The 13238-nt window shown below is 41.6% G+C and overlaps 1 protein-coding gene across 3 annotated transcripts in view; it reads right to left on the bottom strand.

The window, feature by feature from the left end:
• Window positions 1–9845, bottom strand: part of cdk18 (cyclin dependent kinase 18) — a 53160-nt gene extending 43315 nt beyond the window's left edge. For 2 of the 3 annotated variants that reach the window (XM_046342441.1, XM_046342439.1), the window contains exon 1: window positions 9717–9845. The gene's annotated coding sequence lies outside the window, so the exon portion shown is untranslated. The remainder of the gene's footprint in view (window positions 1–9716) is intronic. The other variant, XM_046342440.1, reaches the window with a different exon arrangement.
• Window positions 9846–13238: the final 3393 nt, after the last annotated feature.

The following is a 13238-nucleotide window of genomic DNA, read 5'->3' on the forward strand; positions in this document are numbered from 1 at the left end:
CACGAGAATGGAGAGGGGCTGAGTGGGGATGTTCAGCTCGGAAGCCAGCATGGCATTCAAAAAGCTCTCATCGTCCCCAGTCAATGAGGACCCGGAGAGATTTGGACTGGTTTCCCCACAGCAGAATCACATGAAAATGGTGCGAGTAAGGGAAGGAAAAAAGTTCCCCATATGGCCACCAGAGTACTCGCTCTTATCGGTGAGCCTGGTCTTTTTCCAGGCACGAGGACACAAAATTACCAAAAGTCCCGCAATACAGACAGCTCCTTGTTCTGATCCGGTGTTGCCGTTCCGCTGGCGACAGCCCAGCCCTGCCTATTTGCCTGGGCTTGGGAAACAGTGCCTTGGCCATCCTCGGTGACTCTCGAGGAAGGTCGGGAAATCTCGGGTGCTCTCGGTCATGGGACCGTCGGGGACTTCCTGGATGACTCGGAGGCGAGGTGGAATCCCTGGACGTGCTAGTGAAATCGAATTTCCTCTCCATCCGTTGTTCCCACAATCACAAATCAATGCGAATGGTTAAACCGATGAGGGAGCCAAAATCTTTGGATCAGGATCAGGGTAAGGCAGAGGGCGGTAATCAAATCAAATCAAATTTATTTATATAGCCCTTCGTACATCAGCTGATATCTCAAAGTGCTGTACAGAAACCCAGTCTAAAACCCCAAACAGCAAGCAATGCAGGTGTAGAAGCACGGTGGCTAGGAAAAACTCCCTAGAAAGGCCAAAACCTAGGAAGAAACCTAGAGAGGAACCAGGCTATGTGGGATGGCCAGTCCTCTTCTGGCTGTGCCGGGTGGATCCAGAGAGGGGCAAAGGTACAGGTCAGCAGGCAGGCTCAGGGGCAGGCAGAGTGGTTAGGCAGGTGGGCTCGGTGTCAGGACAGGCAAGGGTAAAAACCATGAGGGTGAGAAAAGTGAGACTGGAAAAAACAGGAGCTGAGACACAAAACGCTGGTTGACTTGAACAAACAAGAAGAACTGGCAACCTACGAACAGAGAGTCCAGGTATAAATACACAGGTGATAATGGGCAAAATGGGCAACACCTGGAGGGGTTGGAGACAATCACAAAGACAGGTGAAACAGATCAGGGTGTGACATCTGGCTTCAGTTGTTTTTACAGTTTTGTCATGGCAATGTGATGATCATCAGCCATAGAGAGATAGGGATGTTGGTTTCGCGCTGGCTAGCTACACCAATTGAGGGGAGTCTAATGTCTGTTTACTTATATAAACAGTCAATAAACTTGTAGCTGGACGGCACAATAATGTCTCTGAGTTTATAGTCGTTTCCGATTACCGTTAGTTGTCCAGAACTAGCTTGACTCTGTTCTGGGGCAATATGTCAAGTCAAAATCCGACACTTAAAACAGAGCCCAACAAATATAACCGAATAACTCTCATGTGATTGGCTGGTAAGCCATCAGTCATACAATAACTATGTAGGTGGGATCTCCACTTACAACAATATGAAGGGCCACTGTGAATGATTTTGTTTATATGATAAGTGCGATTTTATTGAACATAGGCAAATGTATCATAACACATATTTATTTATTGAGCCCTTGCTGTTAATAGATCGCAAAGAAGCATAAAATTGAGCTAAAGGTTTGGAAATTAAAACTTCACTTTCTCATTCATAGCTTAAAAATGCATATCAAGTGCACTGTTTAGCTCAAATCTGAAGGCTGGAGGGCTTTTAGGACATCTTCTACTGCAGATTTAACATCAGAATCCTCCTCCCTAAATTTGCTTTATTCACTGCTTTAGCACACTCCGCCAACCCTGATGTCCAAGCTGTGTATGAATCCTGGTTTAAGAAGGCCACCAACATTTCTGAAATTTCTATCCCCAATTACAACATTTCCCGTCAAGATAGAACTGCAATCTTCTGTAGAGAGAGCCTGCTGAGTTCTGTAATACTATCCAGGTTTATGTCCAAACAGTTCGAGCTTCTAATTCTAAAAATCCATCTCTCCAGAAATAAGTCCCTCATTGTTGCCACTTGTTATAGACCCCCCTAAGCTCCCAGCTGTGCCCTGGACACCATATGTGAATTGACTGCCCCCCATCTATCGTCAGAGTTCATGCTGCTAGGTGACCTAAATTGGGATATGATTAACACCCCGGCCATCCTATAATCAAAGCTAGATGCCCTCAATCTCACACAAATTATCAAGGAACCTACCAGGTACAACCCCAAATCCGTAAACATGGGCACCCTCATAGATATCACCCTGACCTACTTGCCCTCCAAATACACCTCTGCTGTTTTCAACCAGGATCTCGGCGATCACTGCCTCATTGCCAGTGTCTGTTATGGGTCCGTGGTCAAACGACCACCCCTCATCACTGTCAAACGGTCCCTAAAACACTTCTGCGAGCAGGCCTTCCTAATCGACCTGGCCCGGGTATCCTGGAAGGATATTGACCTCACCTCCTCATTAGAGGATGCCTGGTTATTTGAAAAACATGTGCTTTCCTCATCATCTTAAATAAGCATGCCCCATTCAAAAAATGTAGAACTAAGAACAGATATAGCCCTTGGTTCACTCCAGACTTGACTGCCATTGACAAGCACAAAAACATCCTGTGGCATACTGCACTAGCATCGAATAGTCCCCGCGATATGGAACTTTTCAGGGAAGTCAGGAACATATACACAGTCAAGTTTGAAAAAGCTAGCCTTTGCTTTCCTAACAGAAATTTGCATCCTGCAGCACGAATTCCAAAAAGGTTCTGGGACACTGTAAAGTCCATGGAGAATAAGAGCACCTCCTCCCATCTGCCCACTGCAATGAGACTAGGAAACACTGTCACCACCGATAAATCCACGATAATTTCAAAAAGCATTTCTCTATAGCTTTCCACCTGGCTGTGCACCCCCTGCAGCAACTGCCCCCCCCCCTCTGTGTGTCAAATCGGAGGGCCTGTTGTCCGGACCTCTGGCAGTCTCTATGGGGGTGCCACAGGGTTCAATTCTCGGGCTGACTCTTTTCTCTGTATACATCAATGATGTCGCTCTTGCTGTGGGTGACTCTTTGGTCCACCTCTACACAGACGACACCATTCTGCATACATCTGGCCTTCTTTGGACACTGTGCTAACAAACCTCCAGACGAGCTTCAATGCCATACAACACTCCTTCCATAGCCTCCAACTGCTCTTAAATGCTAGTAAAACTAAATGCATGCTCTTCAACCAATTGCTGTCCCCGCCCGCACGCCTGACTAGCATCACTACTCTGGACAGTTCTGACTTAGAATATGTGGAAAACTATAAATACCTAGTTGTCTGGCTAGACTGTAAACTTTCCTTCCAGACTCATATTAAGCATCTCTAATCCAATATTAAATCTAGAATCTGCATCCTATTTTGCAACAAAGCCTCCTTCACTCATGCTGCCAAACATATTCCGCATAATATCAGTTCTCTTAGTTCTCCTGAACTGCACAAAACAGGGTGCTACACATCAGCAAGTTCCCCCATTCAATACAAATCACTATTAGTTCAAGTGAAAGAAGCTTTACAATCGAGACTAGTTGCTTAGCCAGTCAAGTACAGCAAGTTTGAATTCTGGGCAGGTTTGAAATTCTAAAAAGTCAGGGCACCCCATTAACCTTGTAAATGGGTCATTCTTGAAATGTGGTGGCAAATAGTTGCACATCGTCACGTGAAAAAGTAAGTACACCCTTTGGAAAGTGGTCTTATATATATATACTGTATATGGAATTGCATTTCTGTAGATTTTTGATGAATAAATTATTGCAAAGTATAAGTACCTTTATCCGTCAAGTGTTGAAGTGAAGGTTACATATTCATCTGTCCAAATAGAAATACTACTTTCCAGGGGGTTTTCACATGACTGTAATACATATTTTGTTTATATTGAACTGATTATCAATGATCAAACATAATGCAAGTCATTTATACCACAGAAGTCATTTAAAAATGTTCTGTTTGAACCCTATCCCAAAACTTAAAGACATGCTCTGGAAATGTTTGTGAATAGAAAATTATTTTTTAATCCTCCCGCTTTGGGCTGGATGTGTCAATGTGTAGTTCATACATGCAGAATCTGCATGATCAGAATGACTATTTTACCTCAATTAGCCATGAAATCTCTTGTTTGAAACTAGCTGGGGTTTTTTGTCATTTTTTGCCATTTCCCCTACATTTCCCCCCATGTGGGCCTGCCCCCTAGCAATTTGATTTCTAACCAAGAGCTTCAGTTCAGACCCTCGCCATTTGAGTGATAGCTAGCAAGATGCACACACAGCAGAGCGAGAATAATGACGGGATGCACATATGTGCACATATGACATTTTATGTGCTTTTCAGGGACCACGTTTGGCTCGTAAGTGCTACTGTGGAACTACTGGCTAAAAAGTATACAACAGTACCAGAGGATTCTTTTAACCCATTCCTTAACTTGTCTGAATGCCTAAACTTAAACTTGAGTTTTGACATTCCTCAATTACCTTAAATGTGTAATTGGTGTTACTACTTTTACTGGTGGCATATTGTTATCATACTGGTAAAAATGATTTAAAGTCATTAAACTGCCATATTAGTTGATTTACAATTAGGGATATGTTTTTTTAATCACGAAAAATTAACCATGCCCAAATGCCACCGCAATTCAAGAAGAACCAAAATATAACAATCGGCTGGGAATGCCTTAAGTGAAACGTCTGCTTCCAACTCACACTCTCAAACACATAGATCCCCTGAACACAGCTCACTCTCTAGATCCCAATCACCTGAATTCTGATCACCTGTTCACACACCTGTATGTCATTTACACACACTATTTAGTTCACTTCTTTGCACCCCATCATTTTGAGGTATTGTTTGTTTTGATACACAATCTAGTCGAAGCTCTGTTTATTTCCGTATTAGTCCTCCTGTGTATCATAGTTTTTGGCCATCCTCACTAACAAAGTCTTTTTGCCTATTCCCTGCCTATCAGATTTCCTATCATGAACCTCTTGCCTGATCTCTTGGATTTCGTTATTAGCCTTTTCCCTGCCTGTACAGTTACCTTGTTGGAGTCCCTGTGTATGACCTTCTGCCTGTCCCTGGACCAAGCTACCTGCCTTCTGTGATCCTTTACTAAAAAACACCTGCTTGCGCCCTGCGCTTGAAACCAGCTCTCTGTCTCCCATCGTACTCATTACATTAAGCAAGCTGAACTATTCTCTTTCATAAGTATTCATGAGCCAGGCCATCTAAATAGTACTGATGATGTCACCATCCCGGACATCTGAGTGGTGATGTATTGGCTCTATTGACGGCTTCATCTAACCCTGATTTCAGAGTACTCTCAAATTACTCATTGCTGTTTGTCCCCCAGCCCTCTCACAATCAATGCGTGTGTGTGATTGGTGTGTGTGTGTGTATGAGGCCAGAGAAGGTTGATGCTGACTGCTGACCTTTTGCCCATACATCCGTGCCTCAGAGAGCAGAAAATCACCACTACTCATATCATGGTTGAGGAGTGACTGCCACTACAGGTCTCAGGGCTAAGGCTAAGACGATTAAGCGTAAGCTGGCAGAAACAAGCAGACCCCTTCTACATGAGGTACAGAGGAATGTGTCTTATCATCTCTGTGAGGCAGTGTATCTTTACCAAGGAAAAGTGTTTTTACTTTGTGTCAACTAAAGACGCAAACAGAAGCTACTAAGAGTATCAAAGTGTCCTCAGCCAAAAAAAATATATTTTCTCAAGAACAGTTGCCTTTTCTCTTCCCTTCCACAGTGTTGTATTTCTCTCCTACATAATGAAAAACAACTACTGAAATACTAGACAAAACATATTTTGTGCAGTAGTGGCTATGTAGAGACTTGTAGGGATTGTGTAGTTTATGCACTACTCAGATACACAATTAGAGTTGTGCTCTAGTCGGCTGGCCCTCGCTACATATTCGCGCCAGACCCACTGGCTCCAGGTCATCTACAAGTCCATGCTAGGTAAAGCTCCGCCTTATCTCAGTTCACTGGTCACGATGGCAACACCCATCCGTAGCACGCGCTCCAGCAGGTGTATCTCACTGATCATCCCTAAAGCCAACACCTCATTTGGCTGCCTTTCGTTCCAGTACTCTGCTGCCTGTGACTGGAACGAATTGCAAAAATCGCTGAAGTTGGAGACTCATCTCCCTCACCAACTTCAAACATCAGCTATCTGAGCAGCTAACCGATCGCTGCAGCTGTACATAGTCTATTGGTAAATAGCCCACCCATTTTCACCTACCTCATCCCCACACTGTTTTTATTTATTTACTTTTCTGCTCTTTATCACACCAATATCTCTACCTGTACATGACCATCTGATCATTTATCACTCCAGTGTTAATCTGCAAAATTGTAATTATTCGCCTACCTCCTCATGCCTTTTGCACACATTGTATATAGACTCCCCTTTTTTCTACTGTGTTATTGACTTGTTAATTGTTTACTCCATGTGTAACTCTGTGTTGTCTGTTCACACTGCTATGCTTTATCTTGGCCAGGTCGCAGTTGCAAAGGAGAACTTGTTCTCAACTAGCCTACCTGGTTAAATAAAGGTGAAATAAAAAAATCTAAATAAAAGTAGGAAAACAGTGTTTCCAGTAGTAAAGTAGTACGCAGGGAGAGATTTTAACTACTTGATGTTGGTTGTAAATAAGTATTAAAAACACTAACGCTTTAGTACACACAGGCTTGTCAATAGTAATCAGGTAGTGATTTTACTAGTTGACATTGGTAGTAAATAAGCAGTCACTACAGCAGAAGAAGACAAAACAGGAAGTAGATAGTTGTTGTTGTTAGCTAGCTAGTAAGTATGTATTTTTCTATCCAAATGTACAGTATGTTCATATTGGTATACTTACCCATCCTACTTAGTACTTTTGACCTGTTCCCAAGGAAGCCCTCGACATAAGACTAGAGGCCGTTGTTTGTAAGAATAACATTGTTTATCAAATGTTTTTCTGTGTATGTGACCTCTGTTAGCAGATGATTGATAATGGCTTATTAAAATGGTTGTCTCTTGTGCCTGTCTTTGTTTTCTAAAAAGTTATGTGGTGGAGAAATGTGGCTGCAACAAAAAAGAGGATCTGAATATATATTGAACAATAATATAAACGCAACATGTAAAGTGTTGGTCCCATGTTTCATGAGCTGAAATGAAAGATCCCAAGGGTGCTGAGGAATATTGTTGTCTGTAATAAAGCCCTTTTTTGAAGAGGAACTCATTCTCTTTAGGGGGGGCCTGGCTCCCCAGTGGGTGGGCCTGTGCCCTCCAAGGCCCACACATGGCTGCACCCCTGCCCGGTCATGTGAAATCCATAGATTAGGGCCTAATTCATTTAAATTGACTGATTCCCTTATAAGAACTGCAACTAAATGATATCTTTGAAATTGTTGCATGTTGCGTTTAGTTTTTATATAGTATAGTTAAGTCAAAGCTGAATGAAGACAAAGCCTCAAAGGGATTAACAAAAATATACATGTCATTTTATAAATAATTTCATTTAAAAAATGCAAGTACGTTTGTATAAGCATACTAGTTCTTGTTTGATGATATAACTACAGTTAGAAACTTAAGGAAATAACATGTGCACTACTCTAGTCCCTCAGTCTTCATGGTAGTGTGCACATTTTTTATTTAACCTTTATTTTAATTATGGTAATGTAACGACATAATACAAACAGTGCTGATAAAGGCTGTTGAGTTATTAATAGTTGTCTGTCTGTTTATCTCAGTCTGTCTCCCTCTGCCCTGCTGACAGTCTGCTGCCACAGAGCTTCCACACAACACACTGATGAATATTCAAAATATATATTTTAAAAAAGAAAGAAAAAAAGGGGAGGTTCTATGTTAATTAGGTGATGCATAATTGCGATAATCCCAGTCGGTATTAGAAAACAACCTGTTGTTACCTAGGTTACCCCATTGGCTCACAACAAATAGTTTACGTTTTTCAAAAGCAATTTTGTTGTTGTCTGCTTGTTTTAGTCAAATACAAAACAACATTTAAGAAGTAGAAGTACAACATTTAAGAAGTACAATATGCCTAATCCTTAACAGTCTATTAACGCACATGTGTGTCAATCTAAGGGTGTGTTTGTAAATTTACTCTGGCTATCTACTCCGATTTCAGAGCACTCTAGTCTGAGTGTGCCAGAGCGCAGAATAACTGGCAACACTTTCCATAGACTGACCAGGTGAATCCAGGTGAAAGCTGTGATCCCTTATTGAGGTCACTTGTTAAATCCACTTCAAATCAGTGTACATGAAGGGAAGGAGACAGGTTAAAGAAGGATTTTTAAACCTTGAGACAATTGAGATATGGATTGTATATGTGTGCAAGAAAAAAGGGGAAGAAAAATGGGCAAGAAAAAAAGATTTTAGTGTCTTTGAATAGGGTATGGTAGTAGGTACAACTCAATATTAGGAAGTGTTCTGCAACAGGGTGATTAAATTAAGATCCTACACCTGTACACACACCTTTACGCTCCCTGTTTCTTTCTCAGTGATTCCATCTTCACTCTCATTGTGAGACCGTTTTTTAAACTAGCTCTTAAACAGCTATCTTTAGCCTAGTGTCTTTGGAGAACCAAGCTGGCAATTATAAATAAATAAAAAATAATAATAAAATAAATTGTGCAAGAGTGCCAGAGGTGAATATGTGTCACTGCAAAGGACACAGGGCAAGGCCTTACCGAGCCAGGGTTGGCAAATCTGTAGAAACCTCAAGCTAAAACTTTTAATTTAACTCTAGCATTTTGGATTTGAGATCAAATGTAACAACACTACAGAATGTCACCTTTTATTTGAGTGTATTCTCATATTTGATCATATCCCCAAGACATGCTACGTTAATGTGTGTGTTACCGTGATTACTTGTTAGATAATAATAATAATAATAATAAATGCCATTTAGCTACACCTTTTATCCAAAGCGACTTAAGTCATGTGCATACAACACGTGGTATGATTGACCCACTACAATTTGATTATGGATAATCATGAATGAATCGTCACTATTGATGAGTGAGAAAAGAACACCAGCACATTAACCTCCGATGTTATTGGTAATGGTGAGAGGTTAGCATTTTTTTATGGGCGGGGGGTTATGAACACACAGAGAGAGTGAGAAAGAACACAGACACACAAAGATTATGGCAGGGTTACATTTTTTTGAGGGGGGGGTATGACACACACAGAGAGAGAGAGACACAGACACACAAAGATTAGCAGGCATACTTTTTGAGGGGGGGTATGATCTCTCTGCCTGGGTCATTTTCTCACTCATTACATTTTCACGATTTATCCCTCAATATCCATAATCATGGAGGCATTTCACATTAATATAGAGGTGTTCAGAAACATATTTTCTTATTAACAATTTTCCATTATCTTCTATTGGACACAACAATCTGAAACAAAACAAACTGAAAAATGCATCCAACAAGTTTGTAGATTCACACGCTTGGTGTAGTCATTGCGTGCTAGGGAATATGGGAACAACAAAGATTTGATTACTTTAATACACTGTCCAAATACATGACACCTTCAAATGGGGGGACTAGATACATAAAGTACTTCCATTTGCAAACGGTAAAACAGATAGGTATGAAAGATAGAGAGAAAGAGATACAGACAACGTGAGAAGTAACGTTACACACCGCTGCAGAGAGGGGTAGAGAGCAGCTGCAGTTGTACTTACAGGGGAGAAGAGGTCGCCCGCGAAGGGAAACAGAAGCCTCTCTCCTTCTGTTTACGGTATCCAGAGATTTCCCAGGTGTGTGTGTAAAAGTGTAATTCTGTGTTTTAGGCAGATAATCCAGAGCTGCAGGAATGTTATTCCGATGGTAGCAGGCAGAACACAAGCAAGAGAGAGAAATAGAGAGAGCGTAGTAGCAAGAGACAACCACTCCAATCTCCCCCTCTGACAGCGCAGGACTCAGCCACTCCGTCCGCCTGCATGCAATGACCTGCTGACTGAAAAATAATAAACAGAAAAAAACAGAAACTAACTCGAGATTATGAGAAGAGAGGGAACGTTTACAGAAGAGTGTTATCGTCAATCTCTCTCTCCGCCCCCTACCGCATTCACCCCGCCCTCATTGTTATAGCAACGGCCAATCACAGCTCAGCATCGCACAAGCGTTCCACAGCCTGCCCTCAGTGTTGACATGATTCTCACTTTAACCAGCTAATGCAGGACAGCCATTTTTTGGAAACAGGTTGAAGCAACTGAACAAATCACACGCGCCGAATAAAACCGGTGTAGACCGTACAGTGAAATGCTTACTTACAAGCCCTCAACCAACAATCCAGTTTTAAGAAAATACAAAAAATGAAGAGATAAGTATAACAAATAATTAAAGAGCAGCAGTAAATAACAATAGTGGGGCTATATACAGGGGCTATATACAGGGGTTACCCGTACAGAGTCAGTGTGTCAATGTGCAGGGGCACCGGTGTCAAGGTCATTTATGTAATTATGTACATGTAGGTAGAGTAATTAAAGTGGCTATGCATAGATAATAACAGAGTAGCAGCAGCGTATATTGGGGGGGGGGGGTGTAATGCAAAAGTCTGGGTAGCCATTTGATTAGCTGTTCAGGAGTCTTATGGCTTGAGGGTAGAAGCTGTTTTGAAGCCTCTGTGACCTAGACTTGGCGCTCCGGTACCGCTTGCCGTGCAGTAGCAGAGAGAACAGTCTATGACTAGGGTGGCTGGAGTCTTTGACAATTTTTAGGGCCTTCCTCTGACACAGCCTGGTATAGAGGTCCTGGATGGCAGGACCCTTGGCCCCGGTGATGTACTGGGCCGTACGCACTACCCTCTGTAGTGCCTTGCAGTTGGAGGCCGAGCAGTTTCCATACCAGGCAGTGATGCAACCCGTCAGGATGCTCTCGACAATCATCTCCTTTACAGCAGTTATGAGAACAACACATGCACCTTTTAGTCTCGTAAACCCGACCCAAGGCAAAAGCAGTGAATATCTAGCAAACCGGGAACATTCCCAGAACATTAGCTAAGATTCCCATTAAGTTCTAGCTAGAGTTTTATCTTGAGAAAATGTTTTGACAAAATATATTTGTTTATCAAAAATGTTTGAGATTAAATATCATTGGAATGTTCTCCTAACATTCTCTAAAATGTTGTCCACAACATCTGTAACAACCACCAAAGAACATTCACCAAATGTTTGTATGTTTGCATAAAACATGTGCCTGATGTTGCAAGAACGTTCCTGTAACACATTTTAATCTGTTATTTTAAGTCCACGAATGTTTCATTCGGTTGTGGAAACAGTCTGGTGGGAACATTGTGGGGACATCACAAAAGATATGTTCCCAAAACACAAAAACTGTCCGGTTGTGCAGAAGATTCTACAATGTCTCTTTTAGAGTGCAAAAAACATTAATCTGATGTTACAAAAATGTCTCGATAACACATTTTGTCTGTTCTTTAAAGGTTCCCAGAATGTTTCATTAGGTTGTGGGAACATAGGGTTGACATGACTTGAAATACGTTCCCAAAACGCTAAAACTGTCCAGTTATGCTGACGTTCAGAAAATGTTTGTATCAAGGTTCACATAAGTAAAGCGTTTACGGTAAGGTTGTTGTATTCAGTGCATGTGACAAATAAAATTTGATTGGATTCCTTTGATGTTGCAAGAATGATAACATAACAGCCTTTATCAGTTATTTAAAGGTTCCCAGAACATGTAAATACAGTGCATTCGGAAAGCATTCAGACCCCTTGACATGTTCAAATTTTTGTTACGTTACAAATCAATCTACACACAATACCTCATAATGACATAGTAAAAACAGGTTTTTAGAAATGTGTGCAAATGTATATAAAAAAACAACAACAGAAATATCACATTTACGTAAGTATACAGATCGTTTACTCAGAACTTTGTTGAAGAACCTTTGGCAGCGATTACAGTCTTGAGTCTTCTTGGGTATGACGCTACAAGCTTGGCAAACCTGTATTTGGGGAGTTTCTTCCATTCTTCTCTGCAGATCCTCTCAAGCTCTGTCAGGTTGGATGGGGAGCGTCGCTGCACAGCTATTTTCAGGTCTCTCCAGAGATGTTAGATCGGGTTGAAGTCCGGGTTCTGTATAGGCCACTCAATGACATTCAGAGACTTGTCTCGAATGCCACTCCTGCATTGTCTTGGCTGTGTGTTTACTGTAGGGTCGTCGTCCTGTTGGAAGGTGAATCTTTACTCCAGTCTGAGGTCCTGAACGCTCTGGAGCAGGTTCTCATCAAGAATCTCTTTGTACTTTGCTCCGTTCATCTTTCCCTCGATCCTGACTAGTCTTCCAATCCCTGCTGCTGAAAAACAACCTCGCAGCATTATGCTGCCACATGAAGCTTGGCATTCAGGCCAAAGAGTTCAATATTGGTTTCATCAGAACAGAGAATCTTGTTTCTCATGGTCTGTGAGTCCTTTAAGCGCCTTTTGGCAAACTCCAAGCGGGCTCTCATGTGCCTTTTACTGAGGAGTTGCTTCCGTCTGGCCACTCTACCATATAGGCTTAATTGGTGGAGTACTGCAGAGATGGTTGTCCTTCTGAAAGGTTCTCCCATCTCTACAGAGGAACTTTGGAGCTCTGTCAGAGTGACCATGCTCAGTTTGGCCGGGTGGCCTGCACTAGGAAGAGTCTTCCATTTAAGCATGATGGAGGGCACTGTCTTCTTGGCGACCTTCAATGCTGTAGCTTTCCCCAGATCTGTGCTTCGACACAATCCTGTCTCGGAGCTCTACAGACAATTCTTTCGACCTCATGGCTTGGTTTTTGCTCTGACATGCACTGTCAACTGTGGGACCTTATATAGACATGTGTGTGCTTATCCAAATCATGTCCAATCAATTTAATTTACCACAGGTGGACTCCAATCAAGTTGTAGAAACATCTCAAGGATGATCAATTTTATTTGTCACATGAGCTCAATTTCAAGTTTCATAGCAAAGGGTCTGAATACTTATGTAAATAAGGTATTTTTGTTTATTGTTGTTAATACATTTCTAAAAACCTGTTTTCGCTTTGTCTTTATTGTGTGTATATTGATGAGGAAAAATGTAATTTCATCCATTTTAACATAACAAAATGTGTAAAAAGGTGTCTGAATACTTTCTGAATGCACTGTATGTTGTGGGAACATTGCAAGAGGTAGGCTACCAAAACACAAAATATGCTTAGTTGTGATGTAATTCATACA

The sequence above is a fragment of the Oncorhynchus gorbuscha genome, linkage group LG03 (genome assembly GCF_021184085.1).
Source record: "Oncorhynchus gorbuscha isolate QuinsamMale2020 ecotype Even-year linkage group LG03, OgorEven_v1.0, whole genome shotgun sequence".
In the NCBI taxonomy this organism is placed as follows: Eukaryota; Metazoa; Chordata; class Actinopteri; order Salmoniformes; family Salmonidae; genus Oncorhynchus; species Oncorhynchus gorbuscha.